Raw genomic sequence first — 21,668 nt, forward strand, 5'->3', positions numbered from 1 at the left:
TTGCTCATTTTACAAAAAGATTAGAATGAGACATTATATATGTGTGATATGGCTTGGAAGTAAGATTAAAACTTCATTTCATTTCCATTTATTTCCTCTAATAGCTTTTTAGTGGAAGTGTTTTCTTTCCTTCCTCTCCTTGAATCCCCAGAGGACTTTGCTGAAGAAGAAAACCCCAGCTCCCTTGGAGGTGAGGACAGAGGGGAGGTAGGGTCATTCCTGCTCAGAGATGGGAGTGCATTTCCCACTGTAGGGAGTCCTCTTCCTCTGAACAAGGGCTAAATGCTTCAAACCTGAAATTTCACCAAAGACCTTAACGGGATTGAGTTTTGGCCAAAACAGTTGCCTTTGGCGGTTCTGGAAACTGTCTCTGGAGTTGGCATGACTCATATAGCCCTCACCGGACCTTTTGCGTTCTTACACCTCTCTACCCTCCTAGTTCCTTACTCACCTGAGCTCTATTTTTAGGCATCTATGTTGCTATTTCAGGGACTGATTTATAGCATGACATCATTGTGAAGTATCTTCAGTTGACATTGTTCTCTGATTGTTGCCCACATTCTGCCTCGTCTCCCACGAGACTTACCTGTTCATCATGGCAGCCATGTCACAAGATGACTCACGCTCCCTGGCAACGCCTGGAGATGCCTTTCCATCCACACGTGTGCTTCCGGCTTTCAACTTGGTGTCCAGGGCTGTGGTCTCTAACTTGGTGAGCTTAGGAGGTAAGGGCCTAAGACAACAACTATATAGTAAGGGACATTTTTTTAAAAAAAAATTCACATATTTACTTATTCACTGTTAGATCTTAACCAATGATTTCTTCCTTGACAGATAAAAATTACATTTACTTCTCTTTCACCTTCTCAATATACTAGAGGTCATAATTCTACAAATATCATACACTGCAGACCCAAGACTTCTGCGCCATCACTATCGTTTCTTTACAGCACAGCGTTGTGTTGTTGGAGTTTTGAACAGCCTCGCTTCTTCCCTTGTATAATGCTCTCGCCTCTACTTCCCCCAGTGCTCCTTCTGATGGTTGACATCTTTGAATTTCTGTCTTCCTGGCGACCTTCCTTATAGAGCCCTCTGTCCTCTTTCAACCTGAGTCATTACCTCCTGCTTTATAGTTATTCTTCAGACTTCTCTTTGACACTATTGTCGACTGAAATAAAATACACAACCTAAAAATTGAGAGTTATGTTTTATTCGGTGGATGTTTCTGAGGACTTAACCCTGGGATGACAGCCTCTCAGATTGCTCTGAGGGACTGCTCCAAAGTGGCAAGGTAGAAGCCAGGGTATATGAGTTTTTTGCAACAAAACCGCGTAGTTGGAACATCAAAAGATAACTGTTAATTCAAGAAAAACCAGACATCTCAAGTTGAGGAATTTAGTGCTTTTCTACGTATGAGAAGGTGCAAAGGTCTGGGCTCATTGACATCATTCCTTTGCTATGCACCCAGCTGCCTAGGGCCAGTGTCCTGTTCTCCCACATCCTGAGTCCCCTTGGGGCACAGGTGCTGGTGACTTGATGGCCACAGCATTCATTGTTTACTGATACAGCTTGCAGTTTTTTTTCATTCACAGGATCTGTTTTTCCTACATCCCTTCTAATTTTACTCTCTGGTTTCACCTGAGTCCATCCTCCAATACCTGGGAAGTATGCTTTGCTTGTATGAAATAACAGCTTTATTTTACACTCCTTGGAATTGCTAGTTTGAGTGGGTGAGGGATATTTCTTTACATGAAATAAGAGGAGGGGGAAGTAACTTAAGGTTTTTTAAATTGTGGGTAACTTAAGATGCTTTGATAATTTTTAAAATCTCATTTCCTGTCAGAGGTCCATTGCTGTAAATAGCAGGGGAATAAAAGAGAGGGAGAAGGACCAGGATGGCAAGAAAAGAGCGGGAAAGGCAAGAGCAGGGCTCATCATGGGGTTACTCGCGCCCTGCTTTCCAAGGCTGGCCTTGCATTTCAAGGCCCTGCTGTCTTCAAGGAAGTTGGTTTACAATTACACATCTGTCATAAGCTGTGGACACAGGCTCAAATTACTGTGTTTCTACTGGAAGTGACGCCAGTGAAGGCTCAGAAAAGTGATGTTTATTCCGGGGGTTTTCACTGACTCAGGCGGGCTCCTGTACCTCCTGATTGTCTCTCTCCCTGGCTCTGGGCGAGCTCTGAGTTATAAGAAGGCAGAGAAAAGCCCGTTAGTGTAAACCACTGAGATAACAACAAATTATTCCTGTTTCACAAACAATGAGTAGATGTGGCTTTGATGGCTTGAAGAAGTAGAAAAGATAATATTGTGTCAATCAGGGGTGGTCCCCTAAGTTCCAAATGGAAAGATATTGGGGTCACAGTTTTGTTGGAAGGACCAGGGCCAAGGGATTTATCTAGAAGCAGTGTTTCCATATGGCATGCACTGTTTTCACTTAGATTATATACTTTTGGGGGGCAGTTGAGAACTGGCTGATGGAGATTGTGGGGAGCACCTAAGACTTTCCAACACACATTGTTGTGTTGGATGTGGGGTGTTTTTTTTTTTTTTCCAAACACTGTTTCCACTTTCCGTAGTAAGAAAAGCAACAGAATACCATTTCTGAAAACTTACGAAGTTTTCAAACTACTAACTTCCACACTTTCTCTCACCCAGGCTCCACGTATTTTGTTTTGAACATGACTGGCATAGCTTTACGGGAGTAAGCAATATAAGGAGAAAGTTGAGATAAGTATCTGGGAACCCTAAGTGAACCCGACATGCTACGTATGTAAACCGGGAGTTGCCTGACAGCTTGCAGAACTCTGTTTCTTATATCAAATGTCAAAAAGTCTGCCTGCCTGAAAATACCTACCAAAATTATCTGCTAGGTTACCCATGTTAGTCATTCTAGTGTCTAGTCACCCAAGACCCTACTAGAATGTTATATTAGAATAAAAATACTCATGATTTCCTATGAATAATTTAGTATAAATTTCATGATCGCATTACCTAGTCAGTCACCTGCCAGACCCCAAGGGAATGGGGTGCAGTACTGGTAAATCTGGATAGATGAGGAGTGATTAGAAAAATTACAGGGCATGGGCAGTTTGGTGGAGGGCATTAGTGTGAAGCAGACGGAGGACATCAGAGGACAGTGGGCTCTGTTAGAGAGTATAAGAGCCAGTTACTTCTGAGCTAGATTTTACTTCGTAGTATCAGGAGAACCACAGACTCTGTTTTATTTGTTTGGTTGGTTGTTTTTGCATATATAGTTTCCATTCTCCAGGTCATCCTATGGCTCAATATTACTGCTGGAGCTCCAGCCATTGCATCTACATTCTCATCAACAGAAAAGTGGAAAGAGAAAAAAACTACCAGCATGATGGTTCCGTTCCATTTTCACTTATATCTCTTGGGCCAGAACTTAGACATCCACTCTTACATTTAACTGCAGGAGAAGTTAGAAAGTCTGGTCTCTATATTGTACTGAGAAAATGATGGATTCTATTACTATAGAAAAGGGGGAGAAAATCCTGAGTCTCTGCCATGGGATCACAGTTCCCATCTATGCTGGTTTCCACTGTTGGGTTTCAGTCACACCTCAGCATTTCTACCAATTTTGTAGGCAGTGCTGGCCAGAAGTCGTCAAAGTGTGTCACTGAAAAGCTGGTGAGTGACCAGCAGAGCTGGCAGTGGGCTGGGGGAGCCACAGCACCCAGGAACATGGCCACCAGTCACTGGGCCTGCAGATGTGGCACTCTGTTGGGGAGGAGAGAGCCAGGACACCAGGGAGCCTAAAAAAAAAAAGAAGCGACACCACACAGCTGCTTCTTGAAATTCAACTGGGCCTTTTTAAAGCATGTGGAGCACATGAGAAATTCTCAGAAACACTTGGAGACAGGGAGGGGGGCTTTGCTTTGGACCAGGACCTGATATTAGCCATTAGGGCAAAAGCAAGTGAAACATTGGCTACAGTCAAAACCTTCAATAAATCATAATTTTAACAAGAAGTTCTTTCTGTGAGTTTACGGTGTGATTGAACAGAACACAGAGAGGCCTGTCTTCATATGAGAAAGTGTGTCTCTTTCCTGCTTGGGAAACCTGATGGTGGTTTAATTAACCCCAGTTGAATACCAGCAGCAGGTGAGGTCTGAGCTGGTCCTTTTTTAAGTCTGTCAGATGTTAACCCCAAAGCCCCCGTGGACTTCGCCATTGTGAGTATTACACTCGCTAGTGTTACCTCCTTTTTGCAGGAAAGCTAAAGACAGAGTCATTTTGAAGTTATAATCTAAAAAATCAGGGTTTTCACGGTAACATTAATTTATTTCTCCACGTTCCACGTCCTAGTCTAAGATTTTGCAATTAGCAGGATAATTGGAAGTTTAAAATACCGTGGAGCATATGACTGGTTTAATGTTTTGTTTTGTTTTTGTAAAACCTTAGATGTTCTGATTTTATAGCTTTCAGTGTTTCATGGCTTGTTATTGCCTTTGCGAAGGTTTTATCTTAATATACACGAAAGTTTTTAATAGTTGCATCTGCTGACATCTCTTTTACTCCTGCTTTACAGTAACAAGTAAGTGTGCAAAAGATGAGATTAGAACTTTGCAATGTGCACAACTGAAAGAACATTGGTGATGTGAATAATATCACTCAAGCTTAATGGATTATTACTTTGCATCTGAAGGCTGTGTACTTAGAGTAGGTCAGGGCCTTAGGCAGAGTGTGGCCGGTGACAGACATTGTTAGGTGTCTACCCTACTGTCCATTCCAGACTTTCTCTTTCAGATCAGAAGCCTAATGGAAAAGTTGAAACTTCCCATCCTCTTTGTATGGAGATAGAGCCACCTGACTAAATTCTATCCAGTGAGGTTAAGAGGAAAGGAAGCCTCTTAAGAGGGTGAAGGATGCTCTTCTTCCATTTCCCTTCCTTCTGTTTACCTGGAATGCAGATTTTAGATCATGAAATGATGGAGTAAGGTTGGTGAAACAAGAAGACAGAAGGGGCCTGGATTCCAGAAGAGCTGCCATATTTAGTCCTGGAGGCAAACTCTGGTTTTTTAGCTGAAAGAGAAAGTTCTATCTGGTGAAAGTACTAGCATACAGGGTTTCCTCCGTTAGGCACTAGAGATGAATTCTGATTGATGGACCGGGATTCTGAAAGGTGGGATGGAAGATACAAATCAGAGACAGCAAAGCCAAGAGTCTTCTGTTCTACAAGTTGTGGGTCCAAATTGGGACCCATGGTCATCTGTCAACTTTCTAGACCAAGGAGTATCCATCAACTTTTCTATCCTCTGCAGAGATGGACAGTGCTTGAGCAGGTACGCAAAACAGTTGTCGAATGAATCAGTAAACAAACGAGTGAAGAAAAGGAAGTCTTGTTGGGGGGTGGGGAAGGCGGAAGGGATGATTTTGCTCATTAGACCAAAAACACATGAAAAAACTTGCTTTGGATACTTGAAAATTTAATGTTGAATTCATAATGGATGAACATGCTTCAGAGTGATTCAAATGATAAAGTGCTCTTAAAACTATTCTTAAAATTGAATATCTATAATTAACCCATTAGACATGTGTTGAACACCTACAGGCCCAGCACTATGCTGGATATAGAACAGACAATGTTTAAAAATAGTTTTTCATTTATGATATACGATATATAAGGAAGCACTCTTATATTCTTGTCCTTGCTCTCTCTCACCATAAGGTTGTATCGAGGTGGTGGTAAGTCAAGCAAGAGAATAAACAAATACCCTAATTACCCTACAGATCTGTCTTCTCTCCTGCCCACCAGTGTAGCCCACGCACCCTGCCACAGTATGGAGACTAAAGAAGCTACCTGTAAAACCCAAAGGAATAAAGCTCTAATGGTGGAATGTTAGGCACCTTGCCAAATAAAGAGATAAGCAGGCAGCAAATTAATATAATCGAGCTCTGCCAAAGGTGCCATAATGAAGGTGGTATTTCCACTGTTCCTAGGACCATCTTTTCCATGCTGCTCTGAGTTCCTTAACCTGACTCTTCTTCACTCATGATCTAATCCCAGTGTTTGTGAATTTTTGGAGATCTACATAGTCAAAGAGATGCTATAGATATTCTGGAGTCATCGGAAGGAACTCTAGACCACCCCTGGAACAATCTCAAGAGAATGCTTACAAGATTATCCCAGATTCAGTAATTTCAGTCTCATATTACTTGGATTGGGGGAATTTGGGGAAGATGCTAAAGTCAGGTTGGTCAGCCCCTTGGGGTTGGAATATGCGTAGGAATGTTTCTAAATCAACACTCTTCAACAGAATTTTCTGCAGTAAAAGGAATATGGCTTTTGAGCACTTGAATTATGACTAGTATGACAGTGGAATTGGAGTTTTTACATTTTGTTTAATTTTAAATGATTTCAACAGCCAACACGTGGCCAGTGGCTACCTTACTGGATAGCATAGCTCTAGAATTTTGTATTCCTGTTTATCATAAATGTGTCTGGAGAGCAAGGATTTCAAATCTTATCCAAAGGAGAATGCTGAGGTCAGCCAAGAGAAATGTTGCCAAAATGGGTGGTCAAGCTTGAGAGGTGATGGCCAGGAATCAAAGCTGAGTGTGGAGGACCAACTGGGGCCAGAGACAAGGCCAGGTGGAGAGAATGAGGGCAGAGTCTCCAAAGGGACACACTGGCACTTCCCCTCGGCCCACAGCTCAGGACCATTTGCCTACAGCTGTATTTTTAAGAGCTCTTAACTTGCATTTGACTGCCTCAGCTTTCTTAGAAGGTGCAGGGCTGACGTCCAGAGCAAAGTTTGGCAATAGAGAGAAATTTGAAGATCACGTGTCAAAATGCCAGCAGATTATACTATATTGCCATATTTAAATGCTAAAATAGATATTTTAAGTAAAAAAAAATTTTTTTTGCTAACATGTTGCTTTTGTATTTTCCATGAGGTCTTTTTTTACTCCTGGCATGAAAAATCTTATTTTGCCACAAATCAATCAAATATCTAAAAAAGGAAATTTAGGATTAAAATAGCAGATTATTTTCAGTTTCAAGGGTTTGTAATTTTACATAAATACTGACAAGTTAACTTTCCCATCTTTAAATAAGAAAGTATGTGAAACTCTATTTTAAAAATTCATCAGAAAGCCCACCTGACTGTGACTGGCATTTTCAGTTGCCCTGGAAACAGGCTCAAGACTCTGCTCCATTGTTTCAACTTAATGGGATGATACAATAGTCCAGTGTCTTTGGGGTCCCGCTGTTTCATGTGTCTTTAAATTTATCACTATAGATACTGCATACAATTAACAAAGCCTTTGGAAGGAGGCATCCTGAGAGCATTGACATCACTGAATCACGCCTTTCTAGTTTTTCTCAATGTGAGGCTTTCTTTGGAATTGTAGGGAAAAAAAGTCAAGAGAAAACGTAATCGCCTAGGGAATTGGCCTTTGAACATCCTTAAAGTGAAAGGACTCTTGTTGAAGAGCTCCTTTTTCTCGGCGGAGGCTCAGAACAGCTGGACAACCGGGCTCAGGACTTCCTGGGAGAGAAAAAAAATCTCATCCTTGTGAGGTCAGAAGTGATTTCACTCCTTCCCCAAAGGGCTCAGATTTTACGCCTGTTGGCCAAGATGACAACAGCAGGAGGAGGAAGGCTGTGGTTCGCAGTTGTGTCACTGGGGCTGGGGTATAGACAGGAGAGCCAATCCCGTGCATGGACACGGTGTGATTGACAGAGAAGCCGACCTATCCAGGTGTGGTAGGGAAGACCACACTGTCAGAGTAAGTATTCACCACACAGGAGAACTCTGATTTTGCTAGCCCATTTCCTGGATCTAGTTATGGGATCACTTGGGTCTGGATAAGAGATCGATTTACACTGGGAAGGGCAGAGAATCAATCACTCTGTGCGAACCCTCGGCCCCATCCCTGATACACTGAATCAGAAGGTCTGCAATTGAAGCGAGAGCGTTGTGTTGTAAGTGTTCCCCTTCAATCTGGCTCGTAAAGGGCTGTAGTCCCAGTCGATGCAACTACGGAACGGGTGGGCTCTGCGGAGAAAGGTACACGGAGGAGTAGGTCTGGCAGTAGTGTGTACGGCAGGGGGCCATGGATTTTGGCAGTCAGAGCAGGAAAAGCAGCTGTAGTACAGAAGGTCGTGACTCAGTGGGCTCTGCGGGTCACCTGAGAGCTCGGTAAAACATGCAGAACCTTGGGCCGTATCCTAGACCTGTGGGATCGGAATCTGCATTTGCACAAGATGCCCAGTGTAGGAGGGAAGGTGGTCTAGGACTCCATTCAGATTCTTCCACCAGCTTCTAGTGGTGGCAGAGACACAACACCCTGGGATGAAGAACCAGGGCTTGGGAGCCAAACTGCCCTGTTCACATGATACTGACATCCCCAGAAAGTTGAACCCATGGGCAAGATGCATGAATGCTTTCTGTGACTCGGCCTCCCCATCTGTAAACTGGGGGCAAAGGTACCCCTGCAACTCTGGGCTGTTCCAAGGCTGAAATCATATACCCAAGTAAAGCACTTACCTGGAAGATAGTAGGTGCTCCGTGAATGCTAGAACCTAGTAATTTTCTCTTCAGTGGTATGATGTTGGACCAGTCTCTTCACCTCCCTGGACCTCAATTTCTACACTGAAAACATGAGGACAGTAATAACTGGTCACTGGGCTACGGTGAGGTTTATCAGAGACACACGTGTGCTGTTGTCTGTAAACGCCTCTACAAATGTTAGGATGCTGTTGTGGATAGAGCCTGTCAGAGGAAGGGCAGGTGTGAAGGCGAAGCTCTCAGCCAGTCCCAGCAAGAAGGCAAGACCTCCCTAGGAGAAGGGAATCACCAAGATTTTTCTGAAGCCTAATGGGAACCAGACCACCCTCAAATATGTGAAAAGGTGAAAGGTCATTGGGCTCAAGTCATCCTGTCCTCTGTCTAGTCTCTCCACCTCCACGCATGGACCGGATCTGACCACCCAAGAAGAGACGTTTGCTCAGTGGCTGGTGGGTAAATGACATCTCTGTGCAACACTGGCTGGTGTGTGGCAGGGAGCGGGGGTTGGGGGGCCACCCCTGAGCTCTGTCCTGGAGTCCCCCAGACTTCCTACTTTCCTTCTGGTCCTAGACAGACCTTGGGTGAGCTGACAACTCAGAAACTTCTGACATCTTCGATCTCTTTTGTAATCTTGACTTTCCTCTGAGGGTGCAGCCAAGCAGATGCAGGATACATTGCATTATTTGCAGGACCAAGAGACAGATAAAATCTTTTGCGTTCACTTCCTGTAGGTTGCTTATTGCCTAAGGGGAAGAAAAGCTGACCCTGGGTTTATTACTGCTGTTGGGAAACTTGGGAGGGACCTGCAGTGAACATCACATTTTTTCTCCACCACAGCTCTGCTGGATGAGAGCACTGGGAGTGAGTCTCAGTTCCAGGTGCCTCGGGACACTGTCAGGGCCACTGTGTTAATAATGCAGCCACTACAGGGGCCCTGAGAGGCCACCACAAAGGGCTGTCTGAGGGTGTGCCCCAGCTGGGAAGGAGAGGGACCCCTGCAGTCACAGGGCACTGACTGCTGATCCCCGTGTGATCCCCCTGCCTTGGCACTTGCCTTCGGCTTGGAGGACCGAGTCCACAGCACCTCTTTCTGGGTCTTCCTGCTCCTCCAAGATGGCCTCAGTGAGTGTCCCGTGTCCTCTACAATTACAGTTGCAAAATCTAAAACCCAAGTCAACACTTGTGGAATGTAAGCTCTGCTCAGCACGTCTTTGCTTTTCCCTTGGATCATCTGTTGCCAGGTCTACAACCTTTGAGAGCAGAATGCCTCCCTGACCGAACCAGTGCAAAACTTCAGTTTAATCAGAGCGGAAATGCCGGTCCTGACCCTCCTCCGTCATCCGATCTCCTGGAGGAGACCCCCAGCCCTGCCCGGGCTGGCCTGAGCCACCCTATTGTGTCTTTTGAGTTGGTTGAAGGACTCTTTCTGTCTCAGGAACAATGCTGGTTACTGTTCAGACAGAAGAAGGCACATTTACGACGCCCAGAGATATTAAATAAAATGCCCTGACTCTCCTGACGCTCTCGGGGTGGACAGCTCTGCGGGCTGACTCCGCTGTTGACACTGTGCGTGGAAAGGCCTGGACGGTTTGCCACAGAGAAGCAGCAGCTGCTAGTCTCAACCCTGGGCAACTCCAGACCCTCTCACTTTTCAGAAAGCAGTGGCACTGCAGGGAGGGGACTTGGTTCTGCTATAGGGCATCTCTGTGTACGTGAAGTTCTGTGTCTCTCTGGCGTCTTCTAAGAGGATTCCACGCCAGGAGGTGAGTTCTTAGGAGGAAGGAGGGCACTTGGGACGTCGTGCCTGTTTGCTGGCCCAGAACGGCTGATTGGGCCCCACTTTCTAGGATGGTGTGGCTTCCGGATCCTTCCAGGGTGTTGGGGACCCTGCCCCTGGCCAGCGCGGGGCCCGTGGCCCTGCTCAGAGCGGAGCAGGTACCGAGGCTTCTTCCCCAGGGAGCATCGGGCTGCTCTGAGACAGTTTTGTCCTTCAAAACAGAAGGGTCCCTTGATGTAAGAGAAAATGCTAGTCCTAACTTCTCGGTTTACTCTTGGTGGTCACAAGCCTCCCATTCACTTTCCGGAGGGTCCCCTTCTCTGGGGCCTCAGGGAAGGCCGCGCCGTCAGGAGACTGGCAAGTGGAACTGTGGGGCGGCCGGCCCGCCGCGCTGCGGGCTCTCGGGGCCCTTAAATGCTCGCAGGCAAGCCCCTCCCTCCCCTCTCAGACAGAGGCTCGTTCAGGTTCTGGATTCAGGTACCTTCCCTTTTGTGATGTAGACTCTTTTGATCCATCACCTGTGTCACTAGTTTCTTCTCAGACCAGGTTAAAAAATACCCACAATAAAAACAAGGCTGGGTTTTCCTTATTTATGATACACCCTGTCACTGGCCACAGATAATTAAGTCTTCAAATCCTCCAGACATAGTTATATAAAGAATAGAGGAATTGTTTAAGACAGGTGGTAAGTTCCTTGAAGCAGAAAAGAATGTGTTCTTTGGAGAAGAGCGAAACTTTGCTGGGGGAGAAAGGCTCTGGGTTAAGGTCGACTTAAATCACTAGCGCTGAAAACCAGGAACATGGGCCCTTCTCACTAGAACCTGGCACTTGCCACCCGCCCCTACAAGGACTGGATCACACTGGCACCTGCCGCCTGACTCTGCTTGGGTTAAATCACGAGCGGCTGCAGCCGCCGACCTCCAACATGCCCTGAGAGGAGTTCGGGGTGGAGGTCAGGAATGAGGCGCTCTGTGCTCTGGGAAAACCGGCTGAACAGGCCTTCAGATAGTTAGATGTTTTCAGGAGAAGATTTTATGACCCCAATTCTTGCGTCTCCTCATATCTAGAAAAGCACTAAAATCATTAACGGTGACATGTGCTCCTCGTGACGGGCAGCAGCCTCTGCCTGACTGCATGTCCCCCCCTCGCTGACATCACCTGTAATCCTGCATCCTCCCCCTGCCTCTTTGGAACAGTTTCCCAGAGCTTTCTGGAATGTGTCTCCCATGCTATAGTCCTCATTTTGCCCCAAATAACTCTGAACTCACAACTGTCATGTTGTGTGCTTTTTATTTCAGTCAACAGCACACATACACAAAAAGAGAAACCAATTTTCAAAAGGAATGAAAACACTAACTTTGAATTACACCCTCCCAGTCCTATTCTTTCAACACCTGGATGCTTCTCCCTGGAGCTCCAAATCTACCTCTCCAATGCCTGCTGGGTTTGTCCACCAGTGGGTATCTTGCTGTCCCCCAAGTTGAGTGTCCCAGACTGGATCCCACACTTCCCTTTGTAGTGGCACCACATCTTGACATCCTATTCCTGCTGATGACAGCAACTATCATTGCTAAATGTTGTCAATTGTCTCTTTAGTGATTCCAGAATCTTCTCCCTCCCTTGCATCCCCACCACTAGCAAACATGACAGTGAGAATTTATCCCTGCTTCTTTTGATAATTGCAACAGGTTCCTGCCTTGTCCAGCCCTTTCCCACTCCAATCCCAATACACAAACCATGCTGAATGGATTTTCCTAAAGCACAGCTACAGTCATCTCATTGCTGTGATGGCCATTTGTCAGTAGAAGCTGCCCAATGTTGTTGAACATCCTTCCATGTCTTGGGTCAGTCCCTTCCTAACAATAGAAACCTCATATCCCAGACCCCCTTGCAGCTAAGGCTCAGACTTATGATTTCAGTCCTATGAATCATAGGTACTTCAGGTTCCTGCAAGAGAAGTGGAACAAAAAGGGAATAACACAAGGAGGTGGCTGCATCACGGATCCATTCTTCTGTTAAATGCAGATGGAAGGCTGGATCTTCAGGAGAGTGGCTGGGATGTATTTTCATGACAGTAGCTCCTATTTGCAAGCTTCAGAGCCAAGCTGTTTAGCTCATCTGAAATTTCTATAGGCTACCCAATATTGTTTGATAAATTCTCTTTCAGCTTGGACCAGGCAGAGTGGATTCTGTTGTTAGCAACTAATAAACAAAAAATTAAAAAAAAAATACTGATGGCTCCTCAGTGCCTAGTAAAGTAAATATATGCTCCCTAGTCTGGCATCCATGTCTCTCTACAATAACGTCTCAAACCAACAGAACTTTCCAGGCCATTGGAGTTGCGTGTCTCTCTTTTCCTACTTGTGCTGCCGTTGCTAAATGCATTTCTTCTGATTTCATGACTTCCCCCCCCCCCCTTAATCTTAGTTTTCCCACATTAGTTTCTACTTTGGTTTAATGACTTATTTTCTAAAATAACCACCAGGAACATCTCTTTTTATGGTGAGGACATTCCAAAAGTAAGCCCGTGGCTCTCAACTTTTTGATTTTTAGATCACCAGCTTCCAAAGGCCCATAATCATGCAAATACATGTTCTATATAAACATAAAACCCATCAAATCCTGCTTGGAAGAAAACTCTAAAACATTAAAGGGGAACTTTATTACCATCAAAAAGCATTTCTGATGATGTCTTTCTGCACACCTTTCATTTTCTTCTCATATTCTCCTATCTGTGACTTTATCTATATGACATCAAACACATGAATGAAAGTGAAAAATTCAAAGAAGTTTTTCATGTTATGCAGATAAAACATCTGGAAGACTTAATTTCTTCTTTTCCAAAACCACATGGTTGGTCTTGTAGAGACTTAGTCTGTGTCCCTGACCAAGATGATAAGTGCTTCCTTGTCTCAGTCCATCCTTCACTTTCACATGAACTTTTAAAAATCTTTAATTTTTGAGAAGCTCTGTTCCACTTTCGAAAGACAAAGGCTTCACCAAATCTTTGAGGATACCCACAGAAAGGGATGCAATATTCCTTGTTAACCCGCCTCTTTCCAGTCTTGCTTTGATAATACGGGAAATCATGAATAGAAGAAAAGGATGTTTGGATCAGAACAGGAAGTGTCTGACTTCACTAAGCCCCATGAAGATGGAAGCCATTGTCAACATCAGTCCTGGACCCTCTGCTGAATGTGGTTTACGAGTAGCCTCCACAGGCATCATTGTTCATTGACCGCTGGGAAGGCCTGATACTGCCTGTGACCATGGCCTTGTATCTGGCTGATGCCATCTTGCTCACATGGACTCTGAGCCATACTGTTCTCATTAGTAGCCACCACTTGGTTTCCCAAATGATTGGACCTGTGTTGCCCCACTTCAAGTTCACTGTCAACACTCTATGTGAGATCGAGTCACAGTTTAACAGCTTCCCTTCTTTTGGCAAAGACAACATTTTTCTAAGATCTACAGTTACCACTGATGCCAAGTTTGTTTAACCTCATTGTTACTCTTCTCTCATCCTCAGTCCCAACACGTGCCACAAATATACCAAGAAGCTCAACAAAGTAACTGAAAACCTAAGTGTACCAAAGAAAGTACCTTGAAAGCCAAAAACATTTACACTCTCAGGGGACAGCCTTCTGGATTATATTTTTTTAAAATATTTCAACTATATCAGCCTAGTTTTAAGAATGGCAAACATCATGAAATTCTATTGCCAACATTTTGATTGCTAAGTCTTTACTGATTGGATTTTAAAGGGAAAATAAAAAACTTATTTTTTGTTTGTTTTACCTAAGTTAATTCATGTTTTCTTTGCTCTGCTTAGTTTAATTGCCATTACCAGAAATAGATCACTGGCTTTGTCTTCAGAAAACTGTTGGAAGTTCCCATGATAACACACTGTGTACATGAAAGGGTTGGCATTTTATATAATTACATAATAATATATACTATATTATCTAGGGAAGGGCACTGATATATTTAAATATTTATAAATGGATATTAGAAATTAAATATTAGAAATAAAATTATATTGAATTCATAGACTTAATTATGAATAAACATATTAAAATATATTAATATTTAAATGCATATGTATTTAAAGCATCCTCTATAGTGTGGTGAATGAAACGTTGATCACCAAGCCTTCTGGAACAAAGATTTATTGGTTAAGAGGGAGTAATATTTGCATTTACTCCAAGCTTTGTTAATCATCTGTTTCATGATCAGATTTGCTGGATGTGAACATTGCAGGACTCCTGCAGTCAGTGAGATTTTGCAAAAGAGGTATTTACCATCCTTCAACATGTTTCAGGGATGGTCAGGCTTGACCGCACAACCTGGACCGCCATGTTGCTGGGGCAGATTTAATGTGTTTCCAGGTTAATAATCTACCTCATACATTGAACAAAACTGGAAAATCTTGTCACCTGGTTGCCAGATGCTCTAGAGAAAGCTGAGATGAAAATCCTCAAGTTCAGTATAATACTTTAATAATTTGAGTTTCATTATTTTACAAAGCTTTTTCAGACAGGGATCAAGCAGATAGATATATATTTTCTAACTCCCTTTTCAAAAATTGATTAAAATACAACTTCTTTCCATTTAAGGGACTAGAATACCACTCAAGATGCCATCTCTTGGAGCCCTGTGACACTCAGCAGGAGTGAAGTGATTCTAAACATAGCTCTTTAATATTACAGATTCTGGGGGGCTGATCTCAAAGGTAAGGTAAGAATTGAAAGACTGAGGAGTGACCTGGGGTAAACTTTATGTGTCTACCCATTTGTACTCTTATCAAGAAGCTGAACTACATCAGAGATTTGCTGTTTGAACTGAGGACCGCGCTCAGGACGGGCACACTTGGGTCACACTCTGGGGCTAATGACAGGCTAGCTGTCTTCATGCTTGAACTCTTAGTGAGATGAATGCACTTTCTCTGTTCTTTATCAGGCTAGCATGAGCTTTCTGGTATCTGATAATTAAGGACCACGATGATACAGTGGATGCCCCTCAACTGGTTGCCCCCGTGTGAAGCTAAACAACGTGATGGAATGGCTCAGAGCATATGCCTAGAGGCCCTGGACTTGAATGCCGGTCCTGCCACTTATGAGTGGTTTGATGTTGGAAAGATCTCTCCATCTCTCTTATTTCTCATCTGCGAAAGGGGGACAATCACATGTTCTTTCCAGGGTGTGGAAGAATGAAATAAGATAATATATATGAGTCCATCTAGCACCTAGTAGGTCTTAATAAACATTGACTGAATCTGAATCTGGACTCAAAGTCACCAAACACTGGACTGATATCACTGTTACCAGAACTGGACCAAAGGAGTGTGCCTGCATCCTGGAAGATGCAGAAACTCTTGGTTCTTCATTTACTTTGGAAATTCCAGTGAAGGTTTGAGGCATCAGGTTTCAGGAAGACAAAACTTGGTTTGGAAGTCTCCAGGAAACCTTGGAAGAGAAACTTGCTCCCTCTTCCAGGATACCCTTCAGAGTGGACTGGGAAATCCTCACCTTTCCAGAGACCCTTCCACATTGAACAGGACTCCTGGACCTCTTTGTAGTGAACTAGAATCCCTTAGGATGTTCTGGGACAAGAATCAGCTTCCAGGGGCCGAGAAATCTTCTTTGGTCTGAAATTGCTGGAGTAAAGTGCTTTAAATCATCCTGAGCCAGACAAGATCACCTCTTGTTACCCAAACATCTAGGAGCTGGTTCTTATTCCTTAATGAGTCACCACTTCCCTAGTCCAAAGGTGCCCTTGGGATCTGAGAGGGCAGGGTTGGAAGCAGAGGGTGTGGGGTAGAGCTGGTTACTACTTTGGCAGGAGGGTCCTCACTTAATAGAGTAGAAGGGGGCATGAACCTCACAGTTACACAGCTGTGGTTCTTGTCTTAGCTGCGCAACTTGGCCAAGGTCTTCAACATGAATAAACCTCAAGTCCCTCATCCGTATAGTGGGTAGAAGGCTGTCTATACCGCACAGGGTTATTGTGAGGAAGAAATGAGATCACAAGAAGTAAAGAATCTACACATAGCAGGCGTTCAATACATCTCAGTTCTCCTCACCGACCCCCTAACTAGCTCCCTTGTTTTTCCTCGGTGGTCGCAGACGTGCCCAAACCCCTCTCCCAGTCACGGCTCGCTCCTTCTCCCAAGGCTCCATGACTACATGTCTTGCATCTCCCACACCTGTTTCTACACCCCTGCTTCCTTTCTCCTTGGTCCTTGAGATGCTCCTGTGCCAGTTCCTTTGTCTTCCTGGCACTTCCCATCCCTGTGTTTTCTCGGGCAACCACTTTGTGGCATTTCTGCTCTGGCTTCCTCCATGTGGTCATGCCCCTCTGGTAGCGCTGGGTTATGCGGTCTTGGTGGTCCTCCACAAGAAAGTGGGCAGTGCCGGGCAGAACATCAGCTGGGAGGCGAGTGTGGTGTGGCCCCCCTGCCCTTCTGGCCGGGTGGGGAGGACAGTGCTTCCTGCCACTAGCCTTGTCTGTGTCTGCAGGTGTTTGGATGCATGAACTCGCCGTCTGCACGTAAGTGGCTTTCTCCTGGCAACAGGGAGAGGAGAAAGTAAAATAAAGTGCCAGCTCGTGACTACAGAGCACCTTTCCTATCACTGCATTTACCTCCTTGATTCTCACCATGTCGAACGGGGACCATGCAAACAGATAAAGGCGAGGGGTGCAGAACCATTACAATAAAGAGAAACAGGTGTGTGCACGGGTGATTTGTGAATTGATTTGATCTCATATACATTTATATCAGCTCTTCCACCCAAAGGTAGAATAATGTCAGAATGTGGGAGCAACGTGAGCCAGGGAGCAAGTGTGAAGAAATCCAGGCTGGGATAAGAAAACACCCTCTAATTCTCCGACCTTTCCTCTCCACGAGGGACTCATGTGCTTGAGAGGGCAGCCAGGTGTCTGTCTCCACACTGTTCCTCAAACCGCAGGTCCTGACCCATCAGAGAATCTTGAGGTCAATTTCAGGGCTGAGAACTGGCATTCTTTAACACTTTCTAATTGAAGCAGAATGTATACAACAAAGTACGTAAATCTTAAATATCTAGCTCAGCAATTTAAAAATAAATGTATAAAACCAAGACCTGAATCAACATATAGAACATTTCCAGCAACCCAGGAGCTTCCGTCCTGTGACTTCCTAGTAAATATCCACTTTCCTAGAGACAACCACTATTTTTTGGGGTTTTTTTTGGGGGGGGTAATTAATTCTATTTATTTATTTATTTATTTTTAGTGGTGGTACCCAGGATTGAACCAAGGACCCTGTGCATGCTAAGCATGTGCTCTACCACTGAGTTATACCCTCGCTGCTGAGACAACCACTGTTTTGACTTCTCTCACCATTGGGTAGTCTTGCCTGTTCTTAGTCATCATGTCAGTAGAATCATACAATTATACTCTTATCTGGCTTCTGTCATCCAAATGTTATGTCCACAAGGCAGTCGTTCATTTTTTTAATAGCTGTGTAGTAGTTTATTGTATGAATATACTGTGCTTTAAGAAATTAATTCTACAGTTGATGAACATTTGGTTTCTTTCCAGTTTTGTGCTGTGATTTTGCCAGTCCTCTGGTGGACATACTCACTCATTTTTCCTTGGATATATTCCAAGGACTGGAATTTCTGGGTGGAAGGACTGGGGCGTATTTATTTTCAGTAAGTGCTACCAGTTTTCCAAAGCTGAATTCTCCAGTATGGTAGCGGCTGGACATAGGCTGTCTGCATGGCTATTTAAATTTAAATATAGCCAAATTTAACTTGAAACAAAATTTTAAATTTAGTCCTTCAGTCAAACCAGCATATTTCAAGTGCTCAGTAGCCACATGTGGCTTGTGGTCACTGTTCGGACAGCATAGATAGAGAATATTTCCATCATCAGAGAAACTTCTCTGATGTTCCAAACTGACTTCCAGTATTTTGGGGGGTGGTTGGGGGAAGGTAATTAGGTTTATTTATTTATTTATTTATTTATTTATTTATTTATTTATTTAAATGGAGGTATGGGGGATTGAACCCAGGACTTTGTGCATACTGAGCACGCACTCTACCACTGAGCTATACCCTACCCCAAACCCTGACATTTTTCAAAAATCGAAATTAGGTAGAAATCAGGAGAGTACGTTCTATTGAGTAACTATTGTTTCATGAGTCCTTTGTTTCAGCAGTGTTTTTGTGGATGTGTATACTTCGTTGTGGTGTAGAATGTATTTCACATCGTGTGTCACTGCAGAGACTGTAAAGGGACAGGTTCTCATGATCTTTGGCTAGAAATGTGGAGGAAAAGAGAGACTGTTAAGGAGGAGGATGAATAAGGCCTTTTGTGGACCAAGTAGGATTCTTGTCAACCTAACGTTTCTTGGTGTGGCGTACAAGACTGCATAGAGTGTGAATTGATTCTTGTAAGTATAATTATATATAGCTGTCCTGTAAGTTTACTCTTCTGGATGAGAAGGAGAGACAGGCACTGTGTAACTATAAACGTTCTCAGATTTTCACATTCATCCCCGCCCATCATGTCTACTCTCTCTGACACTACTGGCCCTGCGTGGGGCTGGTTCGCAGGATGACTTCAGTGACCCCCTCGGTACATTCAGGATGCTGTGGACTACCACAGTCACCCAGAAGAGAACTGCTTCTGCCAAGTCAAGGCCAACGATAGTGAAATGTCAGACTAACTTTGCAGGCTTTCCCACTCCGATCGTGTGCCATTTGGTCACCTCGCCTTCTGGTGGTAAAGCACACTACAGATGTACTTTGAAAGCTCATTCACTGCAAACAGTACCCCGAATTATTGTGATTGTACAAGATGTTCTCAATAGGAAATTATTGCTGTAATCAGGGAACAGTGACTCTTGTATAGTTTTAACAGTTGAAAGGATTCAACAACCAGAAACAGACAGAAAACCAAGCAATATTTTCAGTCTTCTAAGTAAAGTCACACAAAACTCTTGTTGGTTCCAGCACACTTGTATAAATAGCATTCAATTCTAATCTGGTCCCCGAGAGCCCGTCTCAGGCGATTGCCCGGTGTGGGTCCAGAAGGTGCCAGTGGTCTTGGGAAAGCCCTCCAACTTGGGTCACCCTTGGTCCTAAGGCCCCTGGGGTGATGATTTGATTCCAGAAGCAGGTTGCTCCATGTGAGTCAAAGTTTCCTGGAGATGCCAGATTACACTGAGGACACAGCCTCACTGAACAGACTTCAAAGATTTGGTATAAAGATCTTTCCTCATCCACTGACATTTTTCTTCTCTTTGAGAATATCAGTAGCTGAGCCCTTCTTTGATAGATGTGTTCTTGAAAAGTCATGTACATTAAATTTTGATACACTGAATCCTAGTTCCCCGGGATAATAATACTCTCAGCATTGGTTTTATAAATGCTCATACCTGACTGCTCTTCAGTAAGGAATGTCTGCCAACAGTTAAGTTTCTCATCCTGCCTCACCGTCCGTCACAGAGAGGGCTGCAAACCACCCCTTGCAAGTAGTAGATGTATATGGGGTGGTCGTGGGACAATTCCGTTTAAAAGCAACCAGCAATCATTCTGTAAAATCGAGAACCTTATCATTTATAATTTTATGAGTTCAGATTTCCAAAGTCAGGTTGCCTTAAAATGAGGCATGTCTGTATCACTAATTCCAATCTGATCTGCTGTGGTGTTCCACGGTCCGCCCATCACACAGAACTGGTGAACACCACTGCATTTTATCAAGCCCATCATCTTAATACTTAACATTCTATGGCCATCATTGACTCAGCATCTGATCTAAATTCGAGGTCTGAGCCTACATGCTAAGTGCCCTGGCACCCAGGATACACCAAAGGCAGGAAGTATGTTGCAGCAGATTCTTTGCTGCCTCTCTCGAGGCCAGGCCAGACGTCCCTCACACATCACAGCCTTCCTTGCTCCTGGGCGCCCATATGACCTCAGAAACACAGAAACACAGGCACCCACTAACAAATATTCAAAATTAGTGAGATGAACTTACTTGCCCACTCTGGAATCTATCATTTATGGGTGAACTCCCCTGTGATTAATCTAAGACTGATAAGAAATCTCAGGGATGCAGTCATTAGTTTGGACTGCTTTGTCTGAGCCCTGGCCAGAGCACATTTATAGAAGGTAGAATCACGTGTTCTTCAGCCGAATGAATGGTCCCAGTCTTCTCCCTTCACTGTTGGCCTAGCAGGGAGGCACCATAGTGTGAGAGAGTCAGACACAGCTGCATTCAGATCCCAGTTCTGCGGCTTCCTTGCTGGACAACTCTGAACAAACCGCTTAACCTCTCTGAGCTTCAGTTCCCACCACTGCCAAATGGGATAATAAAATCGACCTCAGAGAGTCGTTGTGAGGTTATATCAGCATAAGGCTTACACTTTGCGGGCACTCAATACACAGTAACAGTTAAACTACTTTCAACTGCTGTGACTAGTTGTAGGCGTTAGATACTCCTGTGATGGAATTTAAGTGAAGCCGTGCACTAGCCATTGGAAACATAACCTCAGCCCTCTATTTGAGAACTACAAGGAGGATGTCCAGCACTGAAGTAATTAAAAGCAACCTCAGTTGGATTGTTTTTGCACTTTTTATACAAAACATGGCTATCCAGGTGGGATCCAAAATCAAGCCCTTAGGAGGCAATGAAGTAAGCAGAGAGCTGTCCCTGCAAAGCTATGCTAACCTCTCAACCACGCCCCTTGCACAGGCCTCTCCTGAGAAGCACATAACCCTTGAGACACCACAGATTCGACAGCAGAACAAGTCCTTTTGATCCGGGAGAACCTGGAGATGGCTCATGTCAGAGGCAGACCTGATTACACACGGCTGTGCCCAGGCCTGTTCAGTTTGAAAGAGGGATGGTTTGTAGAATTGCTACTTTCTCAGTGAAGGATGGTGCTGGGAGGAAGAAAGAGGGGAAGACAATGAAAGAAACAAGTTGATTTCCTCGGAAGTAGGAAGTGTTGGTTCTCAGTGAGTCGTGTGGCTCAAGCTACCTATGGGATGACACTCTGACAGCCATTTAAAGCTCCCAGAATTCCTGTCAGTAAACGTACACTGGCCCATGAGGCGAGGACTGGACCATCTCACAAGAGCACAAAGACATCCTGATCAGAGAAGATCAGCAAGAGCCAGTAGAGAGATTTTTAATTGGGTCCCTTACAGTTGACTTCATTCTAGAAGCCAGTGGAAACAAATACTTCAGATCGCTACCACGTTGGACTGAGAAGAAGCATATAGTCTGACATCCTAAGAGTGCCATACTCCTGACTCTCCACAGAAATAAACACTGTGGCTGCCACAGAACTGGGCATT

The sequence above is a fragment of the Camelus bactrianus genome, chromosome 14 (genome assembly GCF_048773025.1).
Source record: "Camelus bactrianus isolate YW-2024 breed Bactrian camel chromosome 14, ASM4877302v1, whole genome shotgun sequence".
Classification (NCBI taxonomy): domain Eukaryota; kingdom Metazoa; phylum Chordata; class Mammalia; order Artiodactyla; family Camelidae; genus Camelus; species Camelus bactrianus.